Consider the following 18,342-nt stretch of genomic DNA (forward strand, 5'->3'; position numbering starts at 1 on the left):
TTTGCTTTCGTTAATAAAATTCTTATTCTTTCTTTCAATAGGCTTCCTGTCTCTCTTCTTTTGGTTACTTTTGTTTGTTTTCACATGCTAAGAAAATTCACTTTGTCTTTAATGCTTCCTTGACTATTTTTCTTCCCTTTGTCATTATCACTTAGTCTATTCTGGTCATCCTCCTACCGTTTCTATAATTTGTGCAAGACTACTTACACACTGGATAGGGTCTGGGCTTGGTACTGATTTTATCATATTTTTTTTATGTTCAGTTCATCTACCTACTCTCATTGGCATCTCTGAGTAGTGAGGCTTGAGACGTTGGGATCTGGGCCAGTGTGTGGTGTCCCAGATATGTAGGGCTCTAAGAATGCATGTAACCAGCCTACAGGTTTCGCATGGACACAGCGGTGTCATTTAGGAAACAGTCTTTGGGGGAGATGACAAATCTAAAATTAAGAAAGCTGTCTAAATCAGTCATAAATTAAAAAGAGACTAGGCTAGGAGGATGAGGGAAGAAGGAATGGAATCTTAATAGGCAGAAACCTGGGAAGCCAAAGGAGACGCATCAATAGTGGCTCTGGCTACAAGATCTGCAGCACCTGCACTCCGAAGAGTCTCCTTGGCCCGAAAAAGACACAGAAGGAGCAGGTCAAGACAACTGCCCGAAATGCACTCCTGCTTTGGCTCCTTTTGCTTGTTCTGTCCCAAAACTTATCATCCTGATTTTTATTTTCTCATTCTATGCTTATTTTTATAGCACTCTCAAGGCTCCCGATTGTACCTCCTCCTGCATAACTCCTTAATCTATCTCTCCAGAGGGTATTCTTTTCCATGATCTAGCTGTCTGCTGAACATCTTCACTTACATGGCTAGCATTTCAAATTAACTGGACATCTCCACTTGGGCATATATCATACCTACACCTCGGATTCCCTGCTTTTAAACCAATCATGCTCTCCCAACCTGTTCCACTTCCAGTATTTAACATTTTTTGATTCCCAGATTCAAGTCCCCCTAAATCAGACTTCTAGATTACTCAGACTAATAAAATTTTCAAAATTAATTTGGAAATCAATATAAGGCTGACTGCTTCTTATTTTACTGAGTAATAGCATAAAAACACTCAAAACACATGAAATTATAACATTGACTCACATATATTAACAGGAAAGTTCATGAGCAAAGTAGGAAGCAACACAGTCTCAGATTAAGAAATACTTCTTCAGAAAACACAGTTGAAAGATTTATACTAGCGTCTTTACACACACAAATTTTTCTCATTATAAAATAGCACTGTTGTACCACTTTTACTTCTGAACTATTTATCTAATTTTTTTTTCCCCATCTTATATGTATTTGGTCAATTCTATCTCTGTAGAAACTCTTTCCTACACTTATTTTAATTTGTTTAGTTTCGGTGCGGAGTATGATTTTTTAGTTGACTAGACATCCCACTGATCAGTCTATTATCATTTTGAAAAACTGAAAGTGGGATCAGGAGATAAGCAAAAAGGTTCTTGCCTTAGTCCAGATAAAACCTACTGAATGTGTGAATTCAGTTTGCAGGAGTGAAAATGGTGGGAAGACAGAAAGGCTAAAGTGTTTTGAAAGGTAAAATAGAACATGTAGAGCGTGAAAGCTGATAATTTTTCCCAAAATATTTAAATTCATTTGTAGCTTTTAAATTAAAATACATAGAAAATATTTACTATATTTTATGATGACTGTGGTTCTGTAGTGCTTCACAATTGTCATTCGAAGGATTCTTAAGGGTATTATTTTTTTGACTTCACTGTTTCCTTTTTATTTCCCTGAATGTGATAAAACCATACTGAAAAAAAAAATGAGCAATTATTTTATTTAGCTTCTACTTACTCATGAAAGTAAAGAAATGGACTTTTGGGTATGATAAAAAAAATGCATGTGTTTTAAAAATATGTATTGCTAGAAACAATATAAAATATAAGGTAAAAAATTTGTTACCAGTAAGTGTTTTGTATTTAGCTGAAGGATTCAGCTTGTCAAACAAAGTATTTAATTGCCTTTTACAAATGGAATAGAAATGGAAGGTGGGTAGAATCTCTGTCAGGTAAAATCAGTATTTCCACCTGCCTGCCAGTATGTTGCATGCAAAGTGCTAAGCAGTGATAAGACTAGAAAGGAACACACAAAGTGAGCTTTTTCTCTCTTCATACTGTTATTAACTTAGTTCTGGCCTCTGTCACCTCTTAAAATTACCTCCACTTTCCCCCTGTCAAATCCAATGCCCCTACATTGCAACCAGAGGCATCTTTCTAGAATTCAAGTTTGATCCTAATTTCCTTATTTAAAAACCCTCCAGGGGCTCCTCTTGGCACTCAAGATAAAGCCCGAGTTCCTTAGCTTATGATGCCAATTTGAGTTTCACAGCATACCCAGATTTTTGTTTAACCTGGGCCTTTCCCCTCCTGCACCCATTTCACCTGTCTACATCTTACTTGCCCTTCAGGTTTTGCTTCCTTCTCCTCTCCCAGGAACATGTTCCTCCTGGCGTGTTCTGTAGCCCCCTAAATTTCCCTTACTGGAGCTTGTTTACTGGTCTCGCTCTGTGTAAGCCAGTGACCATGCTTGTTTATTGTTATACCCTCAAAATTAGGAGTGTATTCGTGTGATAAACAGAAAAGTTACGTAGAGTGAGATAATTTTATTTTAAAGGAATTTAAAGAGGAGTTAAGAAAACTAACGGATTTGTTATAAAAGTTTATTATATGGTAAATGAACAGTGTTTTCTTATGAATATAGCATTCATTGAGAAAAATTTTTATAATGATCGAAGTATATTCATGAATGAAGGTTTATAACACCTTGCCTTATGGTTTATATTAGTTTGAGGAAAAGCATATAACACTAGATATTGTACTTTAAAAATGATTTAATACACACATTATAGTAATAATTCATGCATACAATCATTGCAGTTGGCTATTTAGAATTATTTTGTGATATACTTTTTCAGATAAATGTGATTATTTAAAGATATCCATGTTGGGATTTCAGTAATTCCCATAGTTGTCTGAGAGAGCTTCATTTAAATTTCATTAGTTGATTTGATCAATTACAACTTATTGAGTAACAGCTGTTGGGCCAAACACTTGAATTTCAGTGAGTAGCAATGTGAATAAATGAGAAGAGATATAATATAGTGGTTAGAAATTTGGGCTCTGAATTAAACAGACCTGGTTTCAAACCTAGTTCCAACACTTTCAAACTGTGTGAACTTGGACAAGTAACTTATCATTCCAGGACACAGCCTTCTCATGGGTAAATAGACCATTTATTAATATAAGAATAATATTTTGAGTAGCTACCATATTGAATTGCAGGAATGATTATGTAAGAGAATTTATGGGAAGCTTTTAATAGAGTCTGAGCTGTAAATATTTGTATTTTGCGTTGTGTGTTATTAGCAATCATTTTCTTTGGATTGTTAAAACGGTGTCAGAGGAAGATTATAAAATATGAGATGTGAATAAAAAGACAAAGTATAGGATTTTAACAGATGAAGATTGAAAAAGGTTATTTTAGGTAATTATAAAAGCATTTTATTTAACTATTTATTTATCCATACACATACATCTATCTATCCAAGCAATCATGCATGCATGCGTTCATTCATTCATTCAATAAACAATAAATTTTTTTAAAAAGTAGTCTATCTTTTATAGATAGCACTAATCACGAGATTTGTAAGTGTGAATTAAAACATAAAACTTGCCATTAATAATCTCACAGTCTGGTAGGGAAGACAGTTGTGTAAACATACATCTAATATAATATAATAAATGTAGTAATAACAAACATAAAGGCACAGGGTAACATGGAAGAGATAATGATTAATTCTGTCTGGGTGTGGGTATCAGGATGTGGAGTCAGCAAAAGCTTCACAAAACTCAAGATACAAATAAAGAGGGAGGATAAGAAAAACTAGAAGAATACTGAGTAATCCGAATTGCTGGACCTTAAAGAGAATGGCTGGATAAGATTGTATAGTTTGCTCACACTACAGAGGTACCCAGAAGAGGGTACCAGCTGGCTGAAACCCAGACCAGGCTCCCCTCAGCAGACAATGGTATCTTTTGTCGTGCCGCTTCTATTCAGAGGAAGGAGCGCCTTCCTTGATTTTTCACAAAGGTGCAGTCTGCTTGCTCCGTAAGCCTTGCACCTGTGCAACAGCTTCTTTTTTTTTTTTTTCATTTTTTTTATTTCACCAAAAGGCATTCTGGGCTAGTGGACACCCTGAATATAGAGAATATAGAGGAAAAATGGGAGACAAGATCTGTAATTATACTGGGGTTAGAACATGATGAGAATACCCTGTTTGAGATTTTAATGTGGGTATGTAATGAGGCAGAATGTGGTAGGAATTATTTGCATAAAGTGATAGTGTCAGATCTGGTATAAATATAGAGAAACATTTTCTGATTTGCCAAGATTCTCCTCGAGAGTCATCATTTTACAATATTAAACTTACTCTTTAATTAGTAGTACTAATAAGTGATCTAATGTGATTTCGCCACCCGAAGTTAAATTACCTTCCATCACCATATATTTGAGTCCCTTTATCCTTATCTATTTCCCCTGCTTCCCCGCCTCCCTCTGGTAACCACTAAACTGTTTTCTGTGTCCATGAGTCTGTTTTTTTTAGTCTGGTTGATTTAAAACACATAGATGTTTTCTCATTTTCATTTATCCTATAAAAATGCAATGCCAAGGCCTTTTGAATCCAATGGTTGAAGTTCTATCACGCTTCTTTCCTAAACCAGTCTATATTATCTACAACTAGTTTTGTTTTTAAAGTGGAGCAACACCTTCAAGAAAAACGTATATTCCAGAAAATTGTTTTGTATGACATGGATGCCCTGCAGTCATTGTTTAGCATACACCTACTTTGACAACAATTTTTAGTAACTTTTTACCATATCTTTTAAAAATATTTAACTTTATTTTCACAGAATCAACCCTCTTTGTTTTTACATTGATATAACTCACCAATTTATGAAATTTTTATTTACATTTATAGCCGAAACAAATGGGGAGAGGAACATACAACTTACTCTCAATAAGCATACAAGAAACTCAGCTGGCATGAGTAGAAAGTCTGTAGGCACACGGAAGTAAACGACTCATTACGGAGATTCAGCCCTCCTTGGCCGTCCTCTGTATCTCTCACGGAGGAAAAAGAGAGAAGATGTTAGTCCAGTGACTCTGTTAGTCCAGTGACTCAACTTGGTTAAGAGATCCTATAATGTACCTAGGGCCTTTCTTTATAAAAGCACCAAAGAGATGGCTTAATCCAAAATGTTATTGACTTACAAAAACACAATCACTCAGAAAATTGAGCACTTACTTTGTTCTAGCATGAGCATATAAACAAATTTAGTCACAAAAATAAAGGAAAAAAAGGCTATATGGTATCTTAACATGCTATGTTCTCCACTGAAAACAAATTTGGACATAGAATGCAGGCTAAATTTTTCTACCTTCTAATCCCAGATAAGAAGTTCATTTTCCTTAAAGTAGTCATGGTAGTACTGTGAAGATGATCTTTTAAACATGGGACATTTTGTCAAATAAAGTTAGTCTAAATATATGAAAATTATGTCAAAACCCACTAATTTGATTACATTATGAGAGTAATCCTTTAGTCCTGTCATTATTCTGTGATTCAGAATTCTATTTTAAATTCACTATCTTTTAGATGCAACATTTAGAAACCACAATATCATTACTAGTAGTTGTCAATTAAATTTACGTGTTGCTGTTATGAAAGCAGTCCTGGTAGAAAGATAGATTGAAAGACAACAATAAGAATTATTAATGAAAGGATAAATCTGGAGTGAACGGGTAGGGATAGAATTTCAAATAAAGGAAAGAATATGTAAGAGCTTTTCAAATAAAGGAAAGAATGTGTATAGAGCTTCTTCAAATATAGGCAAGAAATAAAAAGGAAAGGATCTGGTTTCTTCCAGGTAGAATTCATTCTGTGAAAATCAAACAATTGTGAGAAACCGCAGAGGATAAGGAAGAAGGCATTGGGACAATAAACATTTTTTAAAAAGTTCTGGTTACTAAGTTTACAAGTAACTTTAAGAGTCACTGAAAACTTAGTTACAGAATAGCTGAAGTTAAATAGTTATAGAATATTGATTATTGACAGCATTTGAGGTCAACTTTTCAACAACAAAAAGTTAATTTTTTCATTATGGTTTAGATTCAATGTTTCTACGATATACATGAGTTTTTTTATGTGCATGTTCCCAGATCATATTATTTTTTCTTCTTCAAGCTTTCTCCTTTATTAAAATATGCCGTATTTTTGTAAGTATCCATGTTAACATGCCTGATACTATTTTGATTATTTCACTTATATGTTAAATATGTTAATCTTTCTAATTTATCAATTTTCCTTGAAACTAATTTTTGTGGCAGAATTATCTTAGAACAGAAACACAAAATATACACATAAATATTTTGGCATTATACTAGATATAAAATGTCCCTCTTAAGCCTATAAGATCACAGAGCACAGGTATCCTTTGAGTTTTAGCTTTCTACAGTGTTTTCCAGCTCAACAGCAAAACATGTATTTTAATGAATGTTAAAATTAAGTTCTCTAACAGTTAATGTGATTCTACTCAGTTGCATATGGAATATGGCTATATTTTTAAATAGGTATTTTTAAAGTTCTTCAAAACTATCATAAATTCCTTGCATTGATGACTCACTTTTCTGCTTCTTAAGGTTTTTGTATATTTTCTTCTGGTTTGATCGAGGCATAAAGGAATCACTAGCTGTTGAGGGAACGCGAGGTATCTCAGAGGACTGGTAATGAGATACAGAGCCTTTAACCTCTTGGTCACCAGTTCAAATCTGCCCGAGGTCAAGAGTGACAGAAAGTCATTACTATCCCTCGGCAGTTCAATAGGCTACGTGAAACGAATTTGTGATTTCAGTACCATGTGGGGATAGATTCATGCCATAGTCCCACTATAGAGTAAGTCAGTGCAAAATGGTAGTTGTGGTTTTAGTTTGAAGGCATAGGAGTCCAACTGTTGCTAAGTATTCTGTTATCTTCCTGTGAGCAGAGCTCCCTCTTGGTGAACTCGTTGATAGAATGACGTGGGAAAACCAGGCTTGTGCTTGTGCTGGTGTGTGATTTGGGGCGCTGATGCACGTTCATAGGAATCCCTGTCATTGTTGATAGTGAGGAACAATTCAGCATCATTCAACTGACTTTTAAAAAGTAATTTCAGTCCCAGATGCTGATTAATTCAAGATTGAAAGCTACCTCATTCATGTCTCCTGTTTCTTCAATGCCCTTCTGTATATATTTTTTTAAACTCCCATTTTCCTTTCAATTATATTATTAATTTTATCTGCATTTGGACATGTGAATGAACATTTAGAGAGGCCTATTCATTCCTGTCAATCTTTCACTTGAGAAATATTGAGTTGACAAACAAGAATAGAAAATTGTAAGGACACTTTGAAGATGGGGAATTTGAAATTGAACTCAGTGCTAAAGGATCATTGCTATAAAGCTAACTAAATTACTACATTCATATTAGTAAATGAAATCTTTCACCTTCTGTCATTTTTAGGGATTGAAATTATGTGAGAGGTTTTTGTCTTTCTAATGTTTTTAGTGACTAGTCAGATTATTAACGCTTTCGGATTCGGAGTCTCTTGAAAAGAAATTACTTTTCTAAAGAGGAAAATGGCATATGTTTATACTTGAAAGATATATAAGATCATAGCATTTTCTTACTAATGGAATATTTACAATTTTATTTTATATTGTGCTCAGTGGTTTTCAAAATGAACCCACATTGTTGGATCGTAAGGATTTTAAAGCTATCTCTAGTCATTTTTATGACGTGAAAATAAAACCTAATAATGATGGTTAACTGTGCCTCATGTTAAAGACTTCTGCTCTGGACGACGATGAACAGTCGCTAAAAATACAACAGTCTGGGATTTTAGAAAACAAACTTAGAAGAACTTATCTATGCCCAAGTCTCTGTTGCTTAGAAGACCCTCAGTACCAACTTTAAATAAAAGACACTTGTTATCATTATCATTGCTTAAAATATCACCTTAATTCCACATCTTCAAAGGCATTCTTTTGCCTTGAAATATACCATTAGTTTCTACAATATCTGAAGAACTATGATTTGAGAATTAGAAATTTAAATTGCAGAGGCTTAATATTAGAGCATTTCCGTTACCCTTTGCAGGTTTTGAGGCAGCTTATTCGACCTTACAGTCTCACCAGGAAGCTAATGGGAAAGCCTTGCAGCAATCTTCACAGGAAAGTTTCCAAATGTCAAGTGTCATCTTTCCAGCTGTTAGATGAATGGGTAGCCAAGAGGCATTTATTTGGGTGTGCAGCCCCTGTGAAATCTGGGCGAGGCAGGAGAAAAGGCTATAATTTGGTGGTTAGTTTACCAGCATTGGTATAGTTGCAAATCTCCTAGCCAGGCAAAGGACTTTATTTTGTGGTTTTAATGATTGACTGCCAACTGCAGTGTTCTTGCACTTAGAGAATAAAAGTGCCTTAAAAGTGTGTTTGGGGGTGGGGGGGGCATGTCATCGATATGTCATATTAATTTTTGAATCCTCCTCTGCTTCAGATAAAAAGTCTTATTATCCATGGGACTCACTTCTACTTCTCTAAACCCCTCTCTTCAGCTGAGAGGAGGTAAGGCTTTTCAAATGACAACCGTATTAAAATCTTGAGACTTATTGAAAAAGTGTCCTTCAGTTTAAGATATATTGCAAACTCTAATTCCTGTGTTAAAAGTAGATTGATATAAATCATTGGCCACTGTCAGGTTGAAAAACAATGAATATCAATAAAAACACAGTTTTAAATCATAATGGATCATTTTGAGATGGTGATAGCCTCCAAAAAAATAATATTGAAGTATGTCATGGCTAAATGCTGTTTCCATGCTAAGTTTTTCCACTTAGTCAGGTTCACAGTATTGATATGACTTCAGCCCAATTTCTCATTGGGAAACTGGGCCTTTAGACTGAACTAAAATCAGAAGTGCATGTGATCTCATTTTTATCCCTAAAGGTAAATTTGCTTAAAGTCATTGAAAAATGAAGTCCATTTCACATGCTTATAAATAAACATACAGCAAGCTCTATAGTACTGTCTAAAGTTGCTTCTTCGATGGTACATTCGGGTTAATTTTGGTATAGTCCCAGCTAGTGTTTCGAAATAATTACTAAATATCAGAGACACGACACTCTTTCTATTAAAAATTCTATTTTTAAATGATGTGTAGCTTTTTGTGTATGAAGGAGGATTTATTTCTTATAACATTTATATGATGTAAAAGAATATCAAAGGAAAAAAGAAAGATCCTATATCTAATGGAGCTATCAAAACAAAACTATCAAATCGGTGATAGGGCAAGAAAATACCATGGCTAATAAGTAATTCTAATGTATTTTATTGACTTTGTACAGGGTTCCAAAACTTTATTAAATGGCAGCGTTTGACCTGAAAAGCAATTTAAAATGAAATTGTCCCCATAAAGGCAGAATATATCCTTACCAATATCGCAGTAGATTGCTGCTTCAGACAGATAATTCAAGATTAGAATGGGTAGAAAAAATAACTGAAAAATCTGATTCATACCATACAGAACTTGGCCTCAGTGTGTGCTTATGGGAGTATGAAAGACATTAGCCACTCCCATGTCACTTGGTCCAAATGGGCAATAAGTATTAAGAATTCCTTGCCAAATCTCCAACTCTCTGATGCCTTAGGGCTGTATGGTGTTAATGACAATATCATAGTAGAACAAAGCACCAAAAACCTTTGGTTTGCTTGGGGAAGTTCAAGTACAAAATAACTCAGTTGGAAATTTTATCTAAAATTGTGTTCCTCCTCATTTAGTGATTTGGTCAAGTTGAATCTTATACAAGTTGTAAAGAATCAGATTGAAAAATATCCAGATTCAGGAAGTGTAATGGAAGCCTATGTCTTTTTTACTTAATTACCCACTAATTCTGCTTCTGGACCTTTGAGAATGCCGTGTTGCCTTTTGGTTATCTCATTTATGGCTCTGAGACAGCACAGTATAGTCACAGAGGAGGAGTTCTCAGCTCAAGAATTTAAAAACTTTTAAAATCTCAGGTACATTATCTTGAGCCTCACTATTTTCATCCATAAAAAGAACAAAATTATAATTTTTATGGTTCTGAAATCCAAATAATATATATTTTAAAAAATCAAATTTGTTAGATACACATTATATGCTGATTATCCTTTAAAGAGCTTCACATTCCCATTATACTCAAAATAACCTCTGGAGGAACCATTTTCTCCCCATTTTACAAATTAAATAACCTATGCTGAAATTGATTGAGATGGGAATGGCCCTGGAGGTCATTTGATTCAATCACTTAAATATTGGTCAAGAAGCTGAGGAACAGAACAGTCTTTAAAAGAGTAAACTCAAGTAATGGGAGAATTTATTTAGGAGAGTAGAACAATAATAAAACTATCCGAAGGAGCTTTAAAATAAATGTGTTATATATTCTCGAAGAGATAGCCTCAGCAATAACATTCATAAAAAAGAACAGGAAAAATATAAAACCTTTCCTAGGTATTTAGACTAGGTCATGGCCATTCCGGGACTAGAAACCGAGTTTGTCCATTCTCAGCCCTCCTGTTTTTTTTCGGTCACCACCCTGCCTCTTCCTCATGGAGTTCTCTTTGATTGAGCTTCTGCTGAGCATGTGGAAGGCAGAATACATAGGTCAGTCCCTGCCAGTCACCGGAGAACTTTGTGCCCAAGTGGAGATGAGAACAATGGTACTGGACTTTTGAAATCCATGTAACTTGTTCTCAAAATTATCTTATTTCATTTTTGGATCACTTCTCATGCATTTCACAGTCACTGTATACTAGAGAACATCCCACTGGAACATAGCCTTTAAATTGATTTTTTTGTCAATTTTGTTCTCTGTGGTACCCTTGGCATCTAGAACAGTGTCTATCTTAAAGTAGTTGCTTGGCCAATAAAATGACAAATATGGTTGAAAATTGAATATGCTGAGGAAATGTTTTTAAGTTATGGGGCATATTAGGTATAGCAGATTTTACAAATTCACTAGGCTCATTGGTGATAAATACTTTAGACTGCTAAAACAGGTGGTGGGGAGACAGTTAATTGGAAACAGAAGGATGAAGAGAGCATACCAGTGTGTTATAAGTTTTCTGGTTTGATCCTCACAACCATCCTTCACAATAGGCATTTTAAAGATGAGACAAATGAGTTTTAAAGAGGCCTAACTGACCTGTTTAGAGTCACAAAGTGACCTCTGAGCAACCACGCTGGTTTTCTTGCTGCATCCCAGCCCCGCCTTGACTTATATCAGAGATTTCCCCTCCCAGAAGTACAAGGGTTAGTAGGTCAACACAAAAGCATGCAGTGCCTGGTAGGTTGTTGACTTACAATTTTGAGCTCTTTATTTCAAGTCTTAATATTTCACATGGCTGCTGTCACGGCTCTTAAATGTCAGCTTCTTGTATTTTCCTTCACCACTCTCACCTTGATTGCACTGCCTTTGCTTTTTAGCAGACCCTTTGGGTTGTATGAAATACAGACTCTGTATAATAGTGTGTGTACTGTTTTTCTTAATGGATGATATTGCAATTAGTGGAAGATGAAAGAAACCAGTGTTATTGCCGAAGCTCAATTGATAAATTGGACGGCTCCTTTCAACAACCTACCAGGCAATGCATGCTTTTGTGCTGTCAGGCACCACCCTGTGCTGGTCACCAGGCTTTTCTCAGTCTAGTCATTTACATCTCATCAGCAGTGTCACCACCTTTGCCCCTGGGTCTGTGAATATGGCAATCGTTACCTTCTTGATTGACATTTTTGAAAATTTGTCAACATGTTATTTATTATTTTTAGGGGATCCATGGCTAACTTACAAGCCATTTCTTAAAGTTAATTTGCTTTTTAGCAGACCCTTTGGGTTGTATGAAATAAAGACTCTGTATAATAGTGTGTGTACTGTTTTTCTTAATGGATGATATTACAATTAGTGGAAGATGAAAGAAACCAGTGTTATTGCCGAAGCTCAATTGATAAATTGGACGGCTCCTTTCAAAGTTATAAAGAGAGAATACCAAAATTCTGCTGATGGATACATGACTGATTACCTCCTTCTGGTATCTGCTCAGATGTTATTTTATTAAAGAAGCTCCCATAGGTAGCAAATGGAAACCTTCCCTGACCCTAGCCCCACTACTCCCAAACCCACATACTCTGTGTTCTGTTTCTGAGGAGAAGCCACTTAAATACATACTATTTGGGTTCCTGAATCCAATTCAGGGGGAACCAGGTTTCCTACACCACCAAGCGATGCTTGGGACATTGAGTATCCCACAGTTTAACTCAATGATGACACTGTCTACATGGAGATCGTGTCAGATCCCACAGATAAGTGGTCAGTCCTACAACTGCCCCCACCTTCTTTCCCCATGACTTCAGATGCTATTTGCAAGTCCAGCATGTGACCTATGCTTCTAACCAACCTGCTGTGGATTGGAATGGAGAGTCCAATGATGCTCTCCAACTCAGGATGCCAATCACAAGCCCAGGTTGTTACCTGTACTCCTGACTGACCGACTGGCTATAGCTCAGAGGTTCCCACAGTCCCTTCCCTGGATTCAATTAAATTGCCAGAGCAGCTCACAGAACTTAGAGAAACATTTTACTTACTAGATCACTGGTTTATGATATAACTCAGGAACAGCCAGATGGAAGAGATAGATGCACAGGGATATATGGGGAAAGGGCATGGAGCTTCCATGTCCTCTCCAGGCATGTCGCTTTCCCCACATATCCACAAGGTCGCCAACTCAAAATCTCTCTGAACCTGTCTTTTTGGGTTTTTATAGAGGCTACACTACATAGGAATGATTGAGTAAATTATTGGCCATTGGCGATTGGTTTAACCTCCAGCCTCTTTCCCTTCCCTGGCAGTCAGGGGGTCAGGGAGGTAGGGCTGAAAGTTCCAACCCTCTATTCACAGGCTTGGTTCTCTTGGCAACCAGCCCCCATCCTTGGGTGCTTTCCGAAAGTCTCCTCGTGAACATAACATAGACATCCTTATTGCTCTTATCACTTAGTAAATTCCAAGGGTTTTAGAAGCAATGTGCCAGAAACAGGACAAAGACCTGTTTATTATAAATCATAGTATCACGCACATACGTCTATGTTTTTGTCTGTCTCCTTTCTCCCCTCACCATCACTCTGTAATATAAGATCCATAAGACCAGAAAATGTACTTTGTTTACTGCTCTGTTCCTAGCACCTGGTCACAATGCCTAACTTCATAAATATTATTGAAAAATTGAATATGCTGAGAAAACATTTTATATCATGAAACACATGAGCTTTAGGAAGCATATTTACAAGTCCACTTGGCTCATTGGTGTTTCTACCTTAGATTGTTGTCTTAGTCAGCTCAGGCTGCCAAACAAAATACCATAGACTGTGTGACTTAAATCCCAGAAATTGATTTCCTCACAGTTCTGAAGGCTGGAAGTCTGAGATCAGGGATCCAGCCTAGTTGGGTTCTGGCAAGAGCTGTCTCTGGTTTATAGGTGGCACTTTCTTTCTGTGTGTGTGTGTGTGTGTGTGTGTGTGTGCGCGCGCGTGCGCGCGCGCACACAAAAGAGAGAGAGAGAGAGAGAGAATGCTAGTAGCTCGTTGTCTGGTGTATCTTCTTATAAGGGCACTAATTCCATTATGAGAGCCTCATCTCCATGACCTCATCTAAATTTCAGTAACTCCTAGTGCCCACTCCCCAAATATCATCACTTTGGGAGTTAGAGAGTTTCAACAAATGAATTTTGGGGGACATGCAATTCAGTCCACAGCGTTAGCTAAAAGAGCTGGTACTTGGCACTGGGAGTAAAATTTACATGGAAACAGAAGAATAAAGAAAGAGAGCATGCCAGGTAGAGAGAATAACAAATGCAAACACCGGGAAAAGATAAAGTTTGGTGAAGGTCACATGAGACTGATGGGTGTATTTACATAGAGAATGACATAAGGTAAGTTTGAATAGGGGGCCAGGACCAGATCATGAAGGATCTTGTAGGCTGTAATAGAGAGTTTGAATAATAACAAAATACAATGAGAAACTGATGGAAAGTTTAAAACAATCAAATTTGTGTTTTTAAAAGCCTACTCTGGTGCAAAGTAAGGAATAGATTCCAATAGGAGGGAAAGAAAATGGGAAAACCAGTAAGAAATAGTCCAAGTAAGAGTTAAGGGTGACAATGAGAATGAATATAAGTATTCGTATGTTTTAAAGATGGCATTATCAGACTTACTTACGAAAGAGAAACAGGGAATGAGAGAGAAGAGATATCAACAATGATGCGCAGGTTTTTGGCTTAAGCTGGATGAATGATAGTGTCATAAAATGAGGGAAACTGGAGGAGGACTTTTTTTGCATGATACTACCTTAAGTTATTTAAGAGCGGATAGTTAGGGTGGTGGTGGAGTTTAGATGGATAAAAAGATCACATAGATTTCAGTTAATATCATTTAATTATGCAGGCTTATTCTACAATATTTAATATTGTAGCTCAGGTTACAAATATCTTACAAAGAGCAATGTAATATATCCTTGAAAGATGTGAATAAAATGGGATCATTATATTTTAGAAATTTTTCTATAGCCTCATACTTTTTCTAAAATTTTTATTATAAATAGTAATCTCTCAAAATGGAGAAATGAAATCTGATTTTATGTTATAATTATAATCACTGTACCTATGCCTTTCCACCGTGGAAGCAGCTAATCCAAATTAATTTCTGCTTTGTAAGTTTTTTTTCCTCAATAGATATTTCTTCAAAGGGCAAAGTAACTGAGCTGGAGTTAATTAATGCATTAATCCAGTCTATGAATTAATTTAGCCATAAGTAGCTACACAATGCTATTTATTCTTTTCCTTATAATAATCCTAGAATGGATGCTTCTAGCGCAGCTGTACCCCAAGATAGGGACCATTGTAGTTATATCACAATGAAGTATAAATAAAATGAGTAAGTGAAAGCTGTTTGATGATTTTAAATTGGATGGAACATGGTGGTGGTTATTTTTTCTTCTTCAATCAAATATAACACTACTGATAGTCTTGCTTTTAACAGGTTTTTTTTTTTTTTAATTTTCATTCTAGTAAAGCAAATTAGGGAAAAATGCAATTGGGATACATAATTATGATGTGATTTGCTTTTCCCCAACAACATAACCATTATACATGCAAATTTCTCTGTCTATAATTCCATAACCCAGCCAGGTATAATAGAAGAATACCAGTGATGAAGAATAACGATAAAATAATAGGCCATTATAGTTTGATTGTATTTGTTTTTATTTCATTCTCAAATGAACGGCATTATGATTGATTATCTTATTAATATCTGAATGGCATATACTTTTTATTTTTAATAATAGATTATTCAGTGTGTGTGTGTGTGTGTGTGTTTAATAAAAAGATTATGAGTAATTTTCAGGTCAGTTTCCTATTTTGAGGATATTAATAATTTAGAAAAATAATGTTTATGTAAATAAGGGCAGCTTGATACAAGTGTAAGCTTTGAATTCAGATCTCGCTCTATCACTTTATAGCTGTTTATATTTGGACAGGCTGCTTACTTCCTCTGAGCCTCACTTTCCTCAACTTAGTAGGAGAATAATGCCTAACTTGAAGAGTTGTGACCAAAATGACAGAATAAGTGTAAAACATTTATTGCTGGGTCTTATGTAAATATTATTTGCAAATAGACAGGCATCCTTGTTGACTGAGAATAAAGTAAGTGTCCTATTTTTACAGTAGGCCTTGAATTTGAACAATGTATTTGTGGTCGTCAGAATTAATACCTTATAAGCAGATAAAGGTTCCCATATGAGCACTTTGTAGAGTATCTGCCCAATTTACAATAATACTTTGTTCTTTTTTAAATTAAATTTATTGGGGGGACATTGGTTAATAAAATTATGTGGGTTTCAAGTGTACTATTCAATAATCCATCATCTGTATATTTTATTGTTAATAATTTGTTTTTTCGAAAGGCCTTGGTAACCATTTATTTGAATAAGGTAGACCTAAAACACAATCATAGCCCAACTTGAATGTCTCACTTGAGAATTAGGAGTTAGAAGGGGTAATCGCATGCTCAAGAAGTGATTCTCAGCCTTGGATGCACAGTGTAATCCCCTGGAGAGGTGTGAAAAAAACCAAAACACTAATTCTTGAGTCCTACTGCAAGCGATTCTGATATAAGTAACATGGAGTCTGTCTGGCCAGGACATCAGAATTTTTAAAACCCTCCAGATGTTTTTCATAGATAGTGTTAAAGATAACTGGCTAGGCCTATAAAATATCAACCATTCTGGATAAAGAAGCAAAGGAAGTCCATTGGCAGAGACAGAAGAATAAACGAATTACACATTAGAAGAGAGAGGGAGACACAAATCATATGGCTTTTTTTTTTTTTTTGAGAGGTCACAGCCTTTCCTAGAGACTTTGCTGCATTTCTGCTTCAGTTTCATGAGATATTTCTATACTCACAACAACCATCTGAGGCTAATTCTGATACTTGCAACCAAAGGAGCCCATTCTACACTGGAAGTTAAAAATCATGGTAGTCAGGAAAATGTTTAAGATGGATCTTGGCAAAATTGTGATGTTAATGAATTTTTATGTCACTTTATATGACTGAATTATAGCATGCATATATTTACATAGTAACTTAATTGCCCGGAGCAGTTATTTATCATTCCCACTAGATGGCTCTTTTGAGAGCCTTTGCTAAATTCAACAGTCTTTCAGAGGTAAAAGTTGAATGTTACTCTACATTAGAATTTTAGAATATAATGGACTTTTATATATCTAGAATACAACTGGTGATTATATCATCTAAATTGATTATCATCTTACTGGGAACTGGTATAAAAAGAGACTAAGTACCCAAGGTCACTAGTCTGATGCATTCAACAAATATTTTGAGCATCTTTCTGCCAAGTCTTATGCTAGGTTCTGAAATTCAGTTGGGTAGGAGACACATACATATAAGGAAACAGTACTGGGTGCGATAAGGGAACAACTTTGTGGATAGCCAGGGAAGTCTCCTGGTGGAACCGACAACAGGATCGACTCTGGAAGGATTGATTGGAATGTGCAAAGCAGTAAAGCCAAGCAGGGAAGAACATTTTAGGAAAAAGTCAAAATACATAGATGCATTAATGATATGTATATTTTTCTGAGAACTTGTAAGTGGTTTAATAAACTGACACAAGATGTTGTGAGTGAGTGATAGTGGATGAGATCAGAAAGTGTGGGAGGAGGAAGCCCCAGGTTACAACTGGGAGGATTATATAATGCGAAGGAGATTTGTATTCTGCATAGTGAAGAAAGAGCCTTTAAGGATTTAGTAGATGCAAATGAAATGAGAAAATTTAAGTATAATCCAAATAAATTTGGGCCCTCTCATGATCTATGCACATCATAGAGTTAACTTTTTTTAATTGAACTGTAAATGACTAAAATCTTTACTCAGTCTCCACTAAAAAATTCTGAAGGGGAAAAAGCAAACTTAAAAGTCATTTTTAGACATCCCTCTCATTTTCACTGTCTCATATGTCTGACAGTGGCTTCTGTAAAAGAAATGTTACTTTTCATCGTTACACACTAAAAATCTGCTAGACATCTAGCTTTTCCTTAAACTCTATTTTAACTGCCCCGCCATCTTCATTCTTTGTTACTTCAGCCTTTTTTGAGCCAGTGGTTTTCATTTGGTATTTCTATTAAATGTATTTTGAACAACCAAAGAGATTGTGATGATGTCAAGATTATAAGACAATTCCTGCCTTAGAAAGGGAAGGGAAATGAGGAAATTGTAAAGATTCAAGTTTTATCCCTTTCAACTACGTTAGCAGTTTCCTCAGTTTTAAAGCATAAAAGGCAAATGAGATATCCAACCAAGGACAATGAGAATGTTGAAAAGCATTGAGTTTTAAAAGTAAGTATAAAGATATAAATGCTTAACCTGGGGAAAAAAGGAGATTTAGAAAGCATGTGATAATTCTTTTAGACATATTTGAGAGTCATCATGTAGAAAAGTGGTTTTATTTATCTTTGTCTAAATGGAAGAGTTGCTTTTAATAGCAAGTAATGTAAATATCATGTTATATCATATAAATTACATGTATTTCTAATTCTAATGGAGATAATAATTTAGATAGGCTATGATAACT

General features: G+C 35.5%; 1 protein-coding gene across 2 annotated transcripts in view; it reads left to right on the forward strand.

Moving 5' to 3' along the window:
- Positions 1 to 18,342, forward strand: part of DPYD (dihydropyrimidine dehydrogenase) — a 717,845-nt gene that overhangs the window by 326,990 nt on the left and 372,513 nt on the right. The window lies entirely within an intron of this gene.

This window comes from Pteropus vampyrus, unplaced genomic scaffold (genome assembly GCF_000151845.1).
Source record: "Pteropus vampyrus isolate Shadow unplaced genomic scaffold, Pvam_2.0 Scaffold410, whole genome shotgun sequence".
In the NCBI taxonomy this organism is placed as follows: Eukaryota; Metazoa; Chordata; class Mammalia; order Chiroptera; family Pteropodidae; genus Pteropus; species Pteropus vampyrus.